This window comes from Metopolophium dirhodum, chromosome 6 (assembly GCF_019925205.1).
Source record: "Metopolophium dirhodum isolate CAU chromosome 6, ASM1992520v1, whole genome shotgun sequence".
Lineage (NCBI taxonomy): Eukaryota > Metazoa > Arthropoda > Insecta > Hemiptera > Aphididae > Metopolophium > Metopolophium dirhodum.
This window is the reverse complement of record NC_083565.1, coordinates 26,180,695-26,199,984: the sequence shown is the minus strand read 5'-3', so window position 1 is coordinate 26,199,984 and position 19,290 is coordinate 26,180,695. Positions and strand designations below refer to the sequence as shown.

General features: G+C 30.2%; 2 long non-coding RNA genes across 2 annotated transcripts; one reads left to right on the top strand and one right to left on the bottom strand.

The window, feature by feature from the left end:
- Positions 1-212: 212 nt before the first annotated feature.
- LOC132947875 (uncharacterized) lies at positions 213-1,731 on the bottom strand. The gene is made up of 3 exons (XR_009664959.1): positions 1,127-1,731; positions 535-1,055; positions 213-438 (listed from the first exon to the last, which is right to left on the bottom strand). It is a non-coding gene; the product is annotated as an uncharacterized LOC132947875 (long non-coding RNA).
- Positions 1,732-11,900: 10,169 nt separating this feature from the next.
- LOC132946364 (uncharacterized) lies at positions 11,901-19,027 on the top strand. Its single transcript, XR_009664702.1, has 4 exons — positions 11,901-12,039; positions 13,503-13,654; positions 14,510-14,611; positions 18,902-19,027. It is a non-coding gene; the product is annotated as an uncharacterized LOC132946364 (long non-coding RNA).
- The last annotated feature ends 263 nt before the right edge of the window (positions 19,028-19,290 follow it).

The window sequence follows — 19,290 nt, the reverse complement described above, 5'->3', positions numbered from 1 at the left end:
TAACCTACATAATAGGTATCTGTCCTACCTATATTAATTAAAAACTATTTTTAACACGACGTATTTACTTATTATTTTTGTCTTTTAGTTTATCTAATTTTGTATGGTTAAAATATGTTTCCTTTATACCCAAATAATTTTTAAGTACCTACAAATAATATAGAACTCAATTTTATTTTAACAATAAATACTTTTATTAATACAGTGTTGACTTTGTAGATGGGTAGTAATAAATTAACTGTACATTCAGGATTACATGCATTCAGGTGAATAATTATAATTTATAAGATTGCAATGATAGATGTAAGATGTAAGATGTTAGATGTAAAATGTAAGATGTATTGTTGATTCATCAATACGATGCATGTTCAGCGACCGGCGTCGACCTGTTTTGTGGCACAGCGGAAACTTCGTACAGCTGACTGTTCGACAAAGACACTGTAATATTATTTGAAAAATATTATTTCTACTTGATCGTAATAACTGGGTATAATGAGTTTAATATTATATTATATTATAATAAATATTAAGTACCTATATCATTAGCTTCTAATAATTGGGATGTCATTTTTGTAGATATTGATCCGGACAAAATGATGCTGGCCCAGCGCTATGCCACGATTTATGGCGTACCTATCCGATGAAATTGTTGGATATTTTTTCAAACTGGGCAATCTGATAAACGGTGACGTGATCGTTACTTCGCGGCCATCATAGGGTAGACCAGAATACACAAAAATGTAGGTCATCGAGCTGTCGGCTGTATGTATGATAAAGTCCTGGATGTGGGAATTACAATAGCCCCTAAAATGCTGTTACACCTCAACCTTAATAAAAAAAAAAAAGAATGATTAAAAAATGACAACGGAATTGGCCTACAAATCTGAAAATAAGTTTATGGACAGATAATTTCTCAACGTAATATTATGACCGATCCAATAATAACTTTCCATAGGTACATCAGACCGATGTGCGACGGCTGCTCACCAACGTATCGTCATCCACCAGATAACTTTGGTAAGTTTTCAAACTATACCGCTCATTCTTGTGGAATGCTAAAGAATATTAATTTATTAGATAAATATTATACTATAACAATTTTTAAATATAGACGTTTTCAACTCACAGTCATGCAGATGGATGTCGACCGGTTTGGGAGCGACGTCTGATACGCCATTATTCTAATGAATTCAAACATAAATAATATATTATTATAATATTTTTATATGTATATAGGTACGGTTAGGTAATAATTACTCGCCTAAAGATATAGGTTATTAATAATAATAAATAATTAACAACTTCGGCGAGTTTTCAATCTTAAAAAGTGGACTGTATTAAAATGATATACACCACACAACATTCTAGAAGATTCTACGCCTTATCGGCGTAGACCCACGACAAAAATAAATATGGTCGCCGCCGGAGTCGGCACTGAACATCCTCCCGCCTTTGAAAGCAGTGAGCTTTCAAACTTGCTTGTCCTGGTTTTCATGTATTTGGCGCAATCAACGGCATTACAGTTATAAACAATACTAAGATAATTACTAATTATGTAAATTTTTAAACTATAACATTTTATACACGAACATCAAATAAATCAGAATACAAAATAACATACATAGTGGTGGATAATAGACAAGGATATGGGACGTCCATACGCACCAGTACAAAGTGAGCATCGTATTATACAGGCAGCTTGGTAACCTTGATAACCGGTCGCTTGAAAATACCGTCAGTTACGATCTCTAAGTGTACCGCTTTCACTGCCATGCATATGAACAATGCCAAGTACGCCTTTTGAGTCCGCGCTCCACGCCGGCGGCTCTCCTTCACGATGAATAGACCTCCATAGTCCATACCCACGTTATAAAATGTCCGATTTGCGGTGACTCGGGAGGCAGGAAAGTCTGCCATAAAAGGTTTAGGAGTGCTGGCCCGATATTTTGAACATGGAACGCATGAGTAAACTGTTCGACGTACAGCAGCCCGACCAGACATTATCCAATATCGTCGGGTTATCATTGAAAGTACTACTCTCGCTCCACCGTGTAACAATAGCCTATGATAATTCCGAATTATTAACTCTGTGAGATGGCACCGTTGTGGTAGCAGTATAGGGTGTTTCGCGCCGTTGTCCAGTGTCGAATGTTCCAAACGTCCTCCGACTCGAATTAATCCTGCTTGATCTACATAGGGAGGCAACTGAGCTAGAGTGACTGGTACAATGTTTCTATGGGCTGCGATTTGCTTGTATAAATCGAAGTAATAGATTTGTTGAGTGTATTTTATGACCCTATATAGAGCCTGGTATTGTTCTGCAAGTGATATAGGTCCCGTCAACGCAAGGCGCCTTCGAGTCCTATTGGCGAATCGAAGGCAATATCCTACCACACGTTGCATCCGAGATAAGGAAGAAAAGCGCTCCATCCAGTGGCCCTCTTCTTAGTGAATGTACATTATACATTTTTCCGAATTTTTTAGTTCCGGTAAGTTTTCCAATGAAGCCGTGACCTCTGTAGCTGATACCACTGGCCATCGGGTGGCATCCTGACGCAGAAAGTCCGGTCCTGATAAGTGTTTTAAACACGACAACAATTCCCTAGGAAGCATACATCTGGAGGCCGGGTCGGTCGGATTTTCAACCGTGCTTACGTGAGCCCACTCACAATTGGGCACCAGCGCGTGTATCTTGGCCACGCTGTTGGTCACGAAGATTTTGAATTGCTTCTGCTCTCGCGTGAGCCATGCTAAAACAACTGTGGAGTCTGTCCACGCTATAATCTTGTCAATGGGAATTATGTTTTTTAATGATCCATAATGGTGAGACAAAAGTTCGGCCAAAAATAGAGCCGCACACAGCTCGAGCCTTGGAATTGTCAGAGTGGTATCCGTTTGTGATGTCTTCAATGGCGCTATCTTGGTTTTGCAAGTAATAAAATAAACATGGGTGTGACCCAAGTTGTCAGTTATCCGCAAAAAAACTATTGCTGCGTAGCCGCGTTGTGATGCATCCGCAAACCCCCTATGATTCTGTTCAATAGTTGTAAATCTAGCTTAAGTACATTAGTTTTAAACAATTTTATTTTATTTCATCATTGAAGATTTGTAAGTATGTTATCGTAAAAGCAATCATATAGAAAATATATTGAAATTTTCGATTTTTTTCAGAAAAAGGTAATCATTTTTATTTTATTATAATTTCCACAGAAAATAATAGATTTACGAGAAATTTTGTCGAAACGTTTTTTATGGAAAACACCTGAATCTACAATTTAGATTCTATACAATGTTATGCTAAATGCGATATATAATGAATTAAATCAGAATAACCCTAAAACTACACTTGGTATTCTATTTTGATTTTTAAATTGTTAATCAATATAAACCATAGTTTGTAACTATTATTATTTTTATTATTATGATGTATAAGCTCTATGTCGTATATAAAATTGCAAATATTATACTGTGTTGCCTATTATCTAAATAAACATATTATTTTATGTGTAATACTGTGCTGGCTATAAATATTATTATTATTTTAATAGGAAGCTGGTGAATATATTGTTTATTTTTGACGACGATAAATACTTTTTAAATGTTTAGTCGAATAAAATTAGTTTATTTATAATATAATTTCAATATATTTTGACAGTGTTTTTTTTTTAATAATCGTATCGAGTAAGTTTTAAGTTTTTTAACTATATTATAGTGTTTAAATTAAATTAAATTAAAGTAAAGTAATGTTTCAATTAATTTGATTTTTTTCCACGACTTAAAATAGCTGCCAAACGGAACTTGGCGCTCTAAGTTTCACGCGTGAAGTCAACCAATATTAAGATGTGGCTGCATCTGGTCGAAGTTATGCTAAAGGTATGGTTGTGTTCTATTTTACTTGAGTTAATATTACTTAACGTAGTTAAGATTAGTTATAGAACGATAAGTGCACTTAGGATTGATTCGATAATTCAGATTTCTTAAAAACCGGCCTTTGGTGAAATAATTTACCGCTGGAAGTTACATTATATTTAAAATTTGTACGAGATTAAATTTCTTTCAAAACCCAAATCCTAAGACCACCCATGGTTACTGTAGTAAATATTAAAACTCATAGGCGTTACTTATACTCGAGAAACAGTGCATTTTGATATTCTTCTTCTCGTGGAGATTTAAAATACCAATAATAATACTCCTAAATACGTAATATATAAAAACACAAGTATAATTTTAAAAAAAGGAAAACAATTCATAATATACATAATAATATAAAAATAATAAATGTTAGTATATGTTTTATTTTTATTGCTGTGATTTTTTATAATCACTTTTAGTAGTCACCACTATTTATTAGGTACTTACCTATATTCTACTCGAAATAATATATTTACAGTCAAAGTTTCTGTTTTAAAAATTCATCAGTCAGACAAATTATTTTAAAATGTTTTTAATCTTTTGATTGTATCATTTACAATTTGAGTAGGTGTTAAATTTCACTTTTTTTCTTTCGATCTATTTCACTATAATGATTACCTGTAATGATATTTAATTATTATTGATCCCATTTTTGTAAAAAAAAGTTTTTTTACTCATTGCAAATGAATAAAAATAGATGAAAAATGATTTGTTCATGTAACAATAGTTTTTAAAAATATTACAATTACAATTACTTCCGAGGGATTTTGTGATATATATCGAGCTGTGATATTGTGTAAATTTTGGTTTTAATGTACGAGTTTTTAAACAGCAAATACGATAATTAAAATCTATTTGCATATTTCCACCATCATAAAAAACATACAATTTAAAAAAAAAAATCAAAAAGCTTTTTCGATGTTTTTATTGAGGATATCACGTATTTTTGAAAAATTTACGGTTTTATAGTTTTTTTTTGTATAACTTTTTATGTAAAAAAATGCGGGAATTTTCAAATTAGAATTTTGTATTCGGTGCTTTAAAACTGTATTTGTTCCTTATGAAACTCCTTATTACAGAAAATTTAAAAAAACTGAAGTTTCTAAAATATGAACACGACTAAAGTGTAACTTATTTATTTATTTACGGGGAAAAGAAACTCCATTAACAAAATGTTGAAAGTTGGTACTGAAAATTCAACAGTTTTAAAATAAATTGCTCTAAACGAAAATTGACGTTTCAAAAATCTTGCCATGTGTATTCCTTGTGATTTTAAACGGCATCAAATATTCCAATGTCGCCTTATATGTATGTAGCGCAATTATTCGTACCTATAAAATATTATTAATTTATTTATATTATATTCATAATACAAGTTAAAATTAAGTTAAAAATGTAATAAGTTTCCGTTGATTTAAATATTAATAGTTATATGATTAACTATTATTTATGGTACCTACCCACTTCCCTGTGCACAACGGAATACGAATCCTGGCTGATTTAATACCTGGTTGTGAAGAATTAAAAAAAATAATATTTTATTCAGCACTAATATTGCCGTATAGGTATCAAAAACAATAAAAACAATATATTTATGAATTATAAATATTAAATTTTCGTAAATATAAAGATACAAATATACATATAAAATCATTAAAATCATTCATTTTTCGATTCAACTAAATTCTATAAATATATAACATCCTAATAAAATAAAAAATATTAAGCTAATTGTTGAATATTCTATTTAAGCTAGGTACACAGAATAATCATTAAGTAAAAAAGAATTTATATAAAATTAAAAATGTTTTTTAATCTAGTTTAAAATATTTACACAATTTAGCACTATAATATTAATTGGACCCTGTTGACTAAAATATGTAGGGTACTAGGGTTACATAAGACAGATATGATGATCGATTTAATTGTACGCCTACATTATTATATTTTTTTTTTATATTTATAATCTACAGTTTATACAATCTGTACATAAAAAAAAGTACAATAAACATAAATGATGTCTATTATTATATAAATTATAAACTGTACCTGTTATTTTACATTTGTAATCAGTTTATACTTTGGATTTATAAAATAGTTTTCTAATTAAATTACAAAGATAATATATTGTATGATCTTTCCATATGAGGTTTTGATCAAAAATAATACCTAAATATTTTAATTTAGTAACTTTTTCAAATTAAAAACAGTTAAAAATCTTTATATTATTCAAGCATCTAAAATTATGTTTGGTATTTTTTAATCGAATTTTCTACTAATTTATACTAAAAAAACATATATTTAGATTTTTTAATATTCAGTTCTTTAAAATGTTTATGTAACCAAGTTTTTATATTATTAATATATGTGCCTACAATGATTCACTAAGTAATACAATATCAATTTATTTTTGTATTATAGTTATACATTAGCAATTTCTTTTACGTTCAATTGCAACTGTAATGTATCGTCAACAAAACAAATAATATCTCCTGAAATATTACGATTAATGAGACAATATTTTATGTAAATAAGAAATAACAAGACGATAACTTGAATTTCACAAGTTTACATTTCTACAATTTTAACTAGGTACTTTTGCAATCTATTTGAAAAATAACATGAAATATCCACTTCATATAGCAATATTAAGAATACCACATTAATATTTTAATATTTTTTAATGAAAATCATTTTTAAATCTGAATACAAACCAAATTACCTACCTTATTATTGCCATTGTCAAAACCTACTAGAATGAATAAAACTCAAAGCTTATAACGGTGCATATTTTGTTGATTTATTTTTCCAAATTGGTTTGTAGAAAAAAAGTTAGGTATGTACGATGTACCTATATTCAAATCAATCAAACGTTTTTTTAAACATTTTTCAAATATTTTGGATATGGAAAGAGAAGGAGAGATATAGATCTATAATTTGAACAATGATCAATATCGCCAGATTTAATAGTTTCGTTATTATTCTTACCTACGACTTCATGGATATTCGACAGTTTTTTGGTTTATGGTCATCATCTCCATCAGAACGTGATCGCTTCGGTTGTAGTTTATTTGGGAGATACTATATAAAACGACGCGTAATACCAAAAAGAAATATTGTTAAACACACTGTTTTTTTACTTAAACAAAATAATTATTATTATTATTATTATTATTCAGCGTCGATATACCGACCGGCTAGGTAGTATCCGTGGTTATCTCGTTTGAATGTTTATTTATTTTCAGCCAGCGACAAAATATTTTATAATAATAATAAATAATAATAATCGGTTGCGTACGTGCCTACCTACCTCTAGTACCTACCTATTATTTATTTATATTATTATATTTTTATTATTTATATTATTTTTACGCAGATTCACGTTTATAATAAATATCGAAATACCTTACCTCCACGCAATTATCTGTGACTCGCCTTACTACATTTGAATGAATTGTCATGCGTTTGCGTTGTATTATACTTTAATGTGTTATTAAGTTGGTATAGGTATAATATTAAAATGTTTTATCATTTGCGTTGTATAATAATTTAGGATAAAATAAGCATAAATTATGTTTTATTTTTTTAATATTTCGGTGATTTGAGTGAATATGTCACACATTGACAACACTCGTGTAATCATCATACATAATATAATATGTATATCGAAATTGTGATTAAGTATTTAATAAATAAACAATAATTAATAATACATATTTTATTTATTAATTTGAGGTTTAAAAATCCTACCATTATTATTTTTTTGGTATATGTATTAGGTTGTGATTTTATTTGTTGAATTATGCATTTTTGATAGTATGAATAATTTTTTGTTATTAGTTAGGAATGTTCTATACCTCCTACGGTAGGTATTATAACTCTTTAAAAGTGAAACGATTTATGGATTTGATTGCATATTTCAATATTTGTCAATTTTAGCTCATCCGACTTCTATTATATTAATATAATTAAAATAGCATTATAACCTTCTGTTAAAAGCAATTATTACAGCTCATAAATGTATAGAGTTTTTATCAATTAGTCAGAAAATAATATCAATTATTACACACAATATTTAAGTTCAACATTTTTAACTATGTACCAACAGAAAGGTGTTTTGCGTTAGCAATAATAATGACAATTTAATCAGAAACACTAATTTGCTAGTCGTCTTTATCATGCGATTAAAATATTACAAATGAATAGAATATTATTACTAATTTGTATATTATTATAATACCTAGTTAGATTTAAATTTTTAATAAATTTCTTACGTTTACCTTAACCTCATCAAAATACAATTTTGTAAAAAGACAACGGGTTGCACTCCGGGAGTGCTGACAGAAGTGAAAACTTGAATATTAACGTCGTACATTTTTGATATTTTGGATATGATATTTCGGGCCCTTCACGACTGAACCACAACAAAACCGTAACAATAGATACGATAAACAAAATAATATAGTAGTTGATTATTGTTCTTGTTCTTATTGTTATTGTTATTTTTGTATTATTAATGTATTTGCAATGGTTGGGTACTTACAAAGCTGGGCACTAACTAGTTAGTTTTGAATCGTTTTAACTTTGTCACTATTAACTAGTTAAATTTAATGTGTAAAACAGTCTAATCTAACTCGTTAAAAAATAAACCAACTAGTTATTATTTTTTTTTTCTTTCCAAAATTCCAAAAGCTGTTCCTCAATCATGACATTATGGCTATATGCCTATATAGATTATTAGCTCATATATATATCTAATTATTAGTATTTATAATAATGCACGCACAGATTTTTCTGCGTAGTCTGTAGAATGCATAGATAATAAAGATATGGATAGGACATAATGGTCTTATCAGCGGTCTTCTAGGGGAACATTTAAATCATATTCATTAATATATCAATTTGTATTGAATCATTGAATCATTTGCATCATCAAATATAACTTATTAAGAATTTTGTATTACATTTTCAAATCTTACAATATTGTACTCTACGTTCCTGTGTTCTATTTACGGTTTACGTTTTTTTTTTTTTTAATTTTATAAACATAAGTCTATAATTTGAGATTTATTTGGTTTAACTGTAGATTATACAACTGCTTCATTTATTCCAATTGCATACTTTTTAAAGTCAATTTCAGACCAGGATTGTTGGAATTTTTTAAAAATACGAACATCAGGACTAATAATATTTATTTTTAATTTAACTTCAAAAACACTTCTTAGCACTAATTCGAATAAATATCGCCTACAAGGTAAATATAAAATCTTTCGTCCTATCAGTTGTAACGGATCTAATTTTCACATTGTATTACTCCATTGAACCACTACCTAACTACCTTTTTATTTTTAATGACATCAATATTCAATATTAACATTAATTAATAATACATATTTTATTTATTAATTTGAGGTTTAAAAATCCTACCATTATTATTTTTTTGGTATATGTATTAGGTTGTGATTTTATTTGTTGAGTTATGAATTTTTGATAGTATGAATAATTTTTTGTTATTAGTTAGGAATGTTCTATACCTCCTACGGTAGGTATTGGAACTTAAAAGGTGAAACGATTTTTGGATTTGATTGCATAATTCAATATTTGTCAATTTTAGCTCATCCGACTTCTATTCCCTAATGTTTCCCTCGAATTGTTTTGTTGTATATAAAAAATTAAAAGTTAAGCAATTATATCGATTATTGGACCAAGTATATTAATATTAATATTGGTATATTAATATTTCGGTATTATATCGGTTGATTCTCTGATCGACTTGCATTAGTTATACACTAGTCTATTCAATATGAATTAAACTCAGAATTTAACTAAAGCCGGACTTGAATATAATGATAAAAATTAACATATAGGTATTATTGTATACCCACCTATCAATTGTATTAAAAGATTAAAAAATTGTATATTATATATATATTTATATAGTTAAAATAGCATTATAACCTTCTGTTAAAAGCAATTATTACAGCTCATAAATGTATAGAGTTTTTATCAATTAGTCGGAAAATAATATCAATTATTACACACAATATTTAAGTTCAACATTTTCAACTATGAACCAACACAAAGGTGTTTTGCGTCAGCAATAATAATGACAGTTTAATCAGAAATAACAAGAACGTAAAGCAGATTTTGAAGAAATTATCACTTTATTTTCAAATCTCCAACCTAGGAGAAAGTTATAAATGTATCTAGACTGTTTTTATTAGGTAATTAAATTAACATCAGAAAAAATGCAATAGATAAGAATAAATAAATAATACAGTTTTTTCATTTTTTATTTTACTTTTTTAGTAGATATATAGTATTGTCATAACCAACTAGGTACTCAATTATTATTTATTTCAATATACCATATTAATTGTACAGTAAAAACATTTTACACTAAGTAATCTGTATTATTTTTTGTTTAATTTATACCTTAAAAGTAATTTAATATAAAAAAAAACCCGAAGGATGGGAATCTCGCTGACTTCAAAAGGCTATACATTTTAAACTTAGTCCGACCAAAAATTCTGATTGCACCATTGTACTTATATAACTCAATTAAAATAAATAGATTTTAAAAAAAATTTTCAAAAATCTAGTGGTAGCTAAACTGAATTTATGCCACGAAATAATAGATGTACTTTAGGTAAATTTTAAGAAATTATTTGTTTTAAGAGGGGATTCAAATCATTTTATCCCTTGTTGCAAAATAACAACAAAAAAATGCAAAATAAGACTTTACATATTGAACTCGAAATAGATTTCAATGTCATCCAGCATTAAATACAACTTAGCAAGATTTATATGCAAATACATGAATTTACAAGCCCGGCAAACCGATGTGGCACACCATTTTTTCTTAGTCTGCAATTCGATCATGAAAAACGAGCGACTAGCTCAAAAATGATGTGACACGTCGATTCGTATGAGAATTTTGCAAAAAATACAACTTGAATATTTATTTTTACATTTAAGATAATGTTCTAAAAATAATAGTTGAATAAATCCAGATTTTAAAGATAGAAAAAATCTTCATTAGGTCATCACAAGGGCCCCCAAAAAAATATTGCCCAGGGCCCAAAAATACGTAGTACCGTCACTGTTTTTAGACAATTATTAACGTTAATTACATATGTAGTTTTAAATATATTATTACCTATACTAATCAGCAGCTTGTTGTAATCCCCAATTTGTTAAATTTAGTTTAAAATATATAACATATAATTTGTATAATCACGGATTTCATAATACGTAGGTTATTGAAACAAATTGAACCAATAGGGGTACATAGATAAGAAGATTAAGTAGCGTACTACATTTGTTTAAAACTGATAAAATGATGTTTACATTTTTTAATTCTTACAATACTTGATTAAAAACTTTAAACATTTAAACGTAAACAAAAATGTTGGTAAATTGAATACTGTTTATTTAGGAATAGACTTTTGTAAAGGAAACTAAATATTAATATCACTAAATTTAAAACAAAATCCGCGTTAATTGAATACTTATATACTTACTTTAAATCTAAACGATGTTGGTTGTTAAATAACATTCACTTTTGTTACAATGTTATGTTCATATAAAATGTATTAGTATTCTATTTTGTTTTTTAAATTGTTAATCAGTATAAACTTTAGTTTTTACAATTATTATTATTATTATTATCTATAAGCTCTATTTCGTAAATAAAAATTGATATTATACTGTGTTGGCTATTATCTAAATAAACATTGTATTTTATGTGTAATACTGTGCTGGCTATAAATATTATTATTATTATTATTATTATAGGAAACTGGTGAATATATTGTTTATTTTTGGATGACGATAAACACTTTGTAAAAGTTTAATCGAATAAAATTAGTTTATTTATATCGTAATATATTTCGACAGTGAATTGTTTTAAGAATTGTATCGAATATATTTTTAAGTTTTTTAACTTTGGTTTTTATATTATAGTATTTAAATTAAATTGAAGTAAAGTAAATTAACGTTCTTAATAAATTTGATTTTTTCCACGACTTAAAATAGCTGCCGGCATAGAACTTAGCATGCTAAGTTTCACGCAAGAATTCAACCAATATTAAGATGTAGCTGCAGCTGGTCGAAGTTATGCTAAAGGTATGGTTGTAGTGAAATACTATTTTATTTGAGTTAATATTACTTTACGTAGTAAAAATTAGTTATAGAACGATAAGTGCACTTAGGATTGATTCGATAATCCAGATTTATTAAAAACTGGTTTTTAGTGAAATAATTCACCGGTGGAAGCCCCGGCGAGTCGTTATATTATGTTTAAAATGTGTACGAGATTAAATTTTTTTCAAAACCCAAATCCTAAGATCACCTATGGTTACTGTAATAAATAATAGAACTCATAAGCATTACTAAACAAAAAATATTTTGAATACACTTCAAAACGTTCAAAAAATAACTATTTTACCAAGCAAAACTGTGCACTTAAATAAATACACAGTACATAAATAATACCGTCTAAAAAAAAAGTATATATAATTTATACATATTACATAGGTACTAGACACTTTTTATTATGTTGGAAACACAATGAAATTAAAAAAAAAAATTGCGAAATCGAATACTACTCAAGCATCCATATTTACGGAGTTGGTACACTATAAATATTAATAAAATATGATTTTTAATGTAGGTACCGTTATTATTATTATTTTAGGTTAAATGTTATTTCTACAAATAACGGATAAACTATATTATTAATTAAGTACATTTGAAGTGGTTTAACAAATATTAAAAATTACCTAACGAATTTTAATCGTGACCAAAGACGTTTTAATTTGATTTGAAAAAGCATTAAATAGGTTTTAACACAGTTATTGATCATTTCAAATGGACATTTCTAATCAACATAAATAAAAATCGTTTAATTAGTATTTGTCTCACCCGTGTGTGTAAAAATAATACGTTGGCTCCATTGTAGATTGTTATAATGGTCATAAGCAAATAAATATTGAGCAAAAATGTTTATGATAAGATAAACAATTTTAAACCAGAATAGTGCTGTCCATAATTGATCATAGGTATCTACTTTTCGTATTTTTGTGTTTAGAATAATAGATGTTTATTTTCAAAACAAGAAAATATCCACATTCATTAAATTTAGTATTATAATAAAAATAACATACATTCCTATACTTAAATGAAAATAAAATAAAAATTAGATAATCAGGTATTTATTTATTAATTATTTCTACTTATATGAGAGCGAATAATGTCAAAAGCGAAAGAAAAATTAACATACTTCTAGAAGTCCGATTTCGATTTTTTAAAACTAATTTGAATTCAATAACTTCTTTTCTATATTTTGTAGGAAATATATTTTCAATATTTTGTAAAGTTTTCGTAGTACAGTTGCAAATTAATTTACTTAATGTCTCAAAATGAACATGTACTTTAAAGGTTCAAGAGGTAAAAAAAATGAAAATCCATTAATAAAATCCACATTAAATATTATATAATAAACATAACATACATTCTTACTTATATTTCGCAACCACTTATTTAAATTTGAAAACATTTTTCTTGTATTTTTAATTTTAATTTTACAGAATTTTAGGTGGGTTACGTATCTACTGTCAAACAAAATATTCAAAGATATCAAAGGTGAGCAAAAGTCCGAAGCTGTGTCGTCTTATGTGTCCTTCAGTCAAACCTAATCGGACATTGAACGATAGTGTGCGGAGATCGCTCTACGTAACAGGTAAGACGAAGCTGAATATTATTACAACCAGACATTAGTTTGGCCACTTTGGCCACCATCGCGGGCCAAACGGAAACTGGGGTTCTGACCGCTTCGACCATCAACCTCCGTAGTTCAGAGTCTATGAACCGTCCGACAAAGGATCTGACAGACTTTCCGCCGAGCGGTATCCGACCGCTGTCCACTGGGTGCGAGGCAATCGTGTACACCATTGTAAGCCGGGTACACGACTATATGGCGAACCAGGTCATACGTTACATGGTGCACCACCAGGTTAACCATGCGGGGGCCAATAGGTACCCGTGTCAAACAGAGGTAACCGGGATACACTTCTTGGTGTATACCTCGGTAGCACGGTTTTGCCGCCACAACGTGCGAGTCGATCAGTACCGTCGCCGCTAGGTGATAATTCGGTTACCGACCGGTATCTGATCGCTATCCACTATAAGTGCGAGGCAACCGTGTACACCATTTGTATATACCGGGGTACATGACTATGGCAAACCAGGTTATGCGTTGCGTGGTGCACTTCCACGTTGACATTGTGAACGCCCCAATAGGTACACCGCGTTAAACAAAGGTTCACCAGGGTTATACTACGCTATACGGTGCACCGTTGTGGTACGTATATACCTTGGTAGCACGATTATACCGCCCTGGTGCGATTCGCTCGGTACCGTCGCCGTCTGGTGATAATTTGGTGTGTATAGTCTGTCTGAAACGTCGTCATATGCGAGCCAATAGACTACTGACACGCGTTGATGCGCTTGTATGTCAAGAATTACAGTTTCCGCCGCGGTGGTCAAAGTCGCCGGCCCGTGGCTGTTATACTAATTATAGTCCGCTTCGTCTTAGGTCCGCTGAAAATATATTAAGATTCTAATTTCATACCTTCGACTGAACAACATAATATCTGGCGAAGTAACAAACGAAGCCAGCTGTTTGTACAAAAAATGGGTGAGTACCTACCTTATATAATATTATGTTTTGTAAATGTTTGCGATAAGTCTCGAGTCTTACGTGTCACGGTAGGTACGTCTGTAGGCTGTAGGCATACGTATTTTGATTTTACTTTTGGTTCATATAAGTGTTTAAAAATGTTGAAATTTTTATAAACAAATTTCCTGTTAAAAATAAAGTTACACATCTTTTTTCGTTTGAACGAAATTCTATGTCATCGAACCATAATCATTAAAGTCTTTGTAAGTTCTATTAAAGTTAAGTTCCAATTTAGTTTTTATTTTTAAAAGTGATAGTACAATTAAGTTTTTTAGTTAAAGTTAAGTTCCAGTCAAATTAAAGTTTTGAGCAGCTATTGTTGTAGTAGCCAATTTGTTAAATTTAGTTTGAACTTAACATATAATTTGTATAATCACGCATTTTATAAAGTATGCTATCAAAAATATTTGAATCAGTAAATATAGAGAAATGAATATGTGCTGGATTTAAACTTTATGTTTACTGAATGTTGTACTACATTTGTTTAAAACTGTTGTAACGATATTTAAATTTTGATTACCTACATTTATTGTTTCTTACAATACTCGATTAAAAACTTTAAGTCATTTAAACTGTATAAAAGTAAACAGACCTTTTTGAAAATGTAATAAATACTGTTAATGGTGGAATAGACTCATGTTTAGGAAATTAAATATTGATATCACTAAATTTAAAACGAAACCCTTGTTAATTAATTATTTATATACTTTAAATCAAAACATCGTTGGTTTTCAAATAACATTCACTTTTCTTATAATGTTATGTTGATATAGAAATGCATAAGTATTCTATTTATTTCATATTTGTTAATCAGTATAAACTTTAATTTGTTACCATATTATTATTATCATATTAATATTATGTATAAACTCTATGTCGTTTATAAAATTGATATTATATTATACTGTGTTGGCTAGTACCTAAATAAAAATATTTATATATTATATGTAATACTGTGCTACTGACTGCATGGCTATAAATATTATTATTTTAGGAAGCTGGTGAATACCTTGTTTATATATTGTTTATTTTTGACGACAATATACACTTGATAAATGTTTAATCGAATAAAATTACTTTATTCATATTGTAATATTTTGATATACCACCCCTGTGTGAGTCGCTCGGTACCGTCGCCACATGGTGATAATTCGGTGTATAGTCCGTCTGAAACGTTGTCGTATGAGTCTATAGACTCTCCAAACACGTGTTGATGCTTAAACGTCAGAGTAACTGTTGTTCCCGCCGCGATGGTGGTCAAAGTCGCCAAGCCCGTGACTGTTATACTAATTTAGTCCGCTTTGTATTAGGTCTACGGAAATTAAAAAAGATTCTCATTTCAAATCAATGACTTAAAAATATATTTGTCGAAGTCGTTAGTAACATACGAAACCTGCTGTATGTAAAAATGTGTGAGTACACTACCTTAGTACCTTACCTATATAATATGACCATTGTTTTATAAATGTGTGCAAAAAGTCTCGAGTCGGACGTGTCACGGTAGGTACGGGTAAGTTGTAGGCATACATACTTAACAAACATAATATAATAATTTAAATAAAACCAATGTATATTATTTTTTGTAAATAATGCATATAATAGGTAATTGTATTTAATAATAATTATATAATATCTGTGTGTCGATGCTTTTTGGGAAAAAAAAGTGCCGTAAATCATTCTATGCGTTCTCGATTATATTATACTGGCTGCAGGCTGTCAAAACATTAAACAACGTAGCCTCGGAGATATTCGAATGAATATTAAAAACGGACATAGACGAATTATTATATTTTCGATCAGTTACAGTTACAGAAATATCTTTATGTCATTGCAATACCGTTTATATTATATAATTTAACCACAACCGGCCACCTGCCGAGAATAGACAAAATATCAGTGGTAGAAGAATCAAAACACCACGCCTACAACTGTCGTTGTCGAAATTTTAGAAATTGTGCTGGTACATATTCCGACTTGGCTGCCGACGGTAAACGCAAAACGGTTGACGTATAGGCGTATACCAGATAGATGGTTCGTCGACGCCGCTACATCTACCATAAAGGTAGTCCCGATTCAGTCGGGTTAGGTTAGGACCCAGTTAGGTCTTAGGTCGGGTTACAGCAGAAATGGTATATACCAGGACGTTTACACAGAATAAACATTTGGTGGGACTTACGGTCCAATTTGTGAAAAAAATTGCATTTTCCATGTATGATAACATTTTAATTCTGTTTGAGCACTTTGAGCTAATTAAAGCCTTGAGAAATTGTTTTTTACATTATTCTTAATAAATACTTTTTCACTTATTAAAAAGGCTCGGAAATGTTATGCAAGGTTCCTTATAATCTTCATTAATGGAAGTTCTAAAACATTAAAGATACATAGACACGATTATTTTTTGTATGCATTTAAAGTTCAAATGTTGACAAAATTCATAAAAAATGTTGAAACTATTTTTCAGTTGGTAATTCGTAAAAGTATTATTTCCATAGCTTATATTAGACATTTTAATAGACAATATTTACCAGAAAGTAACGATAATTTTTATGAGCGTTTGAATTTAAAATGTTTACGATATTGGATTTTTACCGGTAAATTAACGAATTTTTATTTATCGATTTTGATATTTTGTTGTGCCTATTTTTAAAACAAACCGCAGTTAACTACCAAGTCCGAAGAAGAAAAAATAATATAATATCGCTTTGACGCGTCTAAGGAATTTTCTCAAACACTTTTACACGATCTATTCGACAGTTGCGCAACTACAATATTATAAATAAAGATAACCGAAAACAGAGATTTTCATTTCACATTTATATAGTTAGATAGATGTATAAGCATTTTATACGTACACGGACACACTAATGAAATACAAAGCACAGCTGCAGAATTGTATACAAGAACAAGATTTTCGGTACATTTTTGTTAAACTTTTTTTCGGGTCTTTTTTTCCTATTGTAGGTAAGAATTTTTTTTTCCGATTACCGCCAATATTATATACAATGTACATGCTACACAAACTCGGTAGTATTATCATATAATAACAAACGCGTGCCTCGAAGTGTATCGAACAAATGTTAATCGTTTTTAACTCTGTGCCCTAGTCGGTAAATCGTATTTATAAAAATTGTATACAAATTGATGTATACAAATAAAAAAAAAATCATCGGACAAGACGTGTCAATAACACAACGAACACGACGGCGCACTTGGTGCGGATGTCAATATTTTATGGTCTGCAGTTGCGGTCCACCGGCCACATATCACCGCACCGCATAATATAATATTATCGCGGACCGTCCCGGGCAAACGAACGTAGCGATAAAGAGCTGCAGTGATGGAGCGGCCACGGGAAAGACGCGATGTTGGGCGAGCAAAAAAAAAAAACAACGACATGGGGATCGAAAGAGTGATGTTGCGTGGAATCGATGGTGACCGGATGGTTACCACGCCATCGATAAACTCTCATCTGTAATATGGTTATCGCTCCTGCATGCGCCGTAGGTGGGCTGAGGAGAAAGCGAGTGGACCACTTACCTGCGGTTACCACCGTACGCAATCTATCGCTTAACTCTGCGTCGCGTCGTTTTGTCTAGATGTCTGGAGGTACGTTCTCCCTGCAGCGTCTGGCGTCACTGCCGGTCTGGACGTAGGTCGCGACCGCGCTGTTCCACTGTTTGACGTTGCAGCGAAACCGTAGCTTTAGACTGTAGGGGAATATGGTCAACAAAGAACGGCGCGTCCCTCCTGTCAGACGGCGTGCGCGTTTCCGGATCGGTCGTCCGATCAGATTCTCGAACGCATTGCTCAGTGCTCTACACTTCCGCGGCATAATTGAGCCTTCTAATATAACTATCGCACCTTTCGGTCCATCCGCGATCGTCGTGGCACAGTAGTCTGCAGTTCTGCACCACGCACACCTCACGACAAAGACGGTGCGCTTACATAGTTTGTATCACAATGAACAGTAGCGGCGCCAGATATTTTTTATTGGGGGAGGCGATACAGGGGCAAACTTTTTTCTGGTGGGGCATTTATGTATCACAACTCGATCACCCACTAATTTGCTCATATCATATATTCATTAAGTATTCTTATCTGTATTTAATTATGTTTTTTACAACACTGTAAAGTGTAACGAATTTTGTAATTTTAGAATTTTAGAATTTATTATTTAATTCTACCAAGATTCTATACTTTTATACTTAAGTATATTGTATTTATTGACTATTTTTTGTTTTGTTCCAGAACTGTTGATTCATGTCCACATCAATCTCAAACTCAAAAATGCCTTAGCCCAAATAGAACATAATTTTATAATATTTTAATTAAAATAATGTGTATTGGCACAACTAAATAAATCAGTCACTTCCGTCAGTGAAATTGTGTATTATTTATTTGTGCCATTCTGAGTTCTTTTCATTGTTTATATAATAATATAAATATTATATATTATTATTTATTATCTATACTAACTTTATAAAGCTGAAGATTTTGTTTTTTTGATGGCGCTAATTTCAGGAGCTACGCCGGTTCTTTTACTTTTGTGTTGGATAGTCCATCTATCGAGGAAGGCTATAGACTATATAACATCACGCTACGCCCAATAGGTCCAACTCCGGGAGGTTCTCAAACAG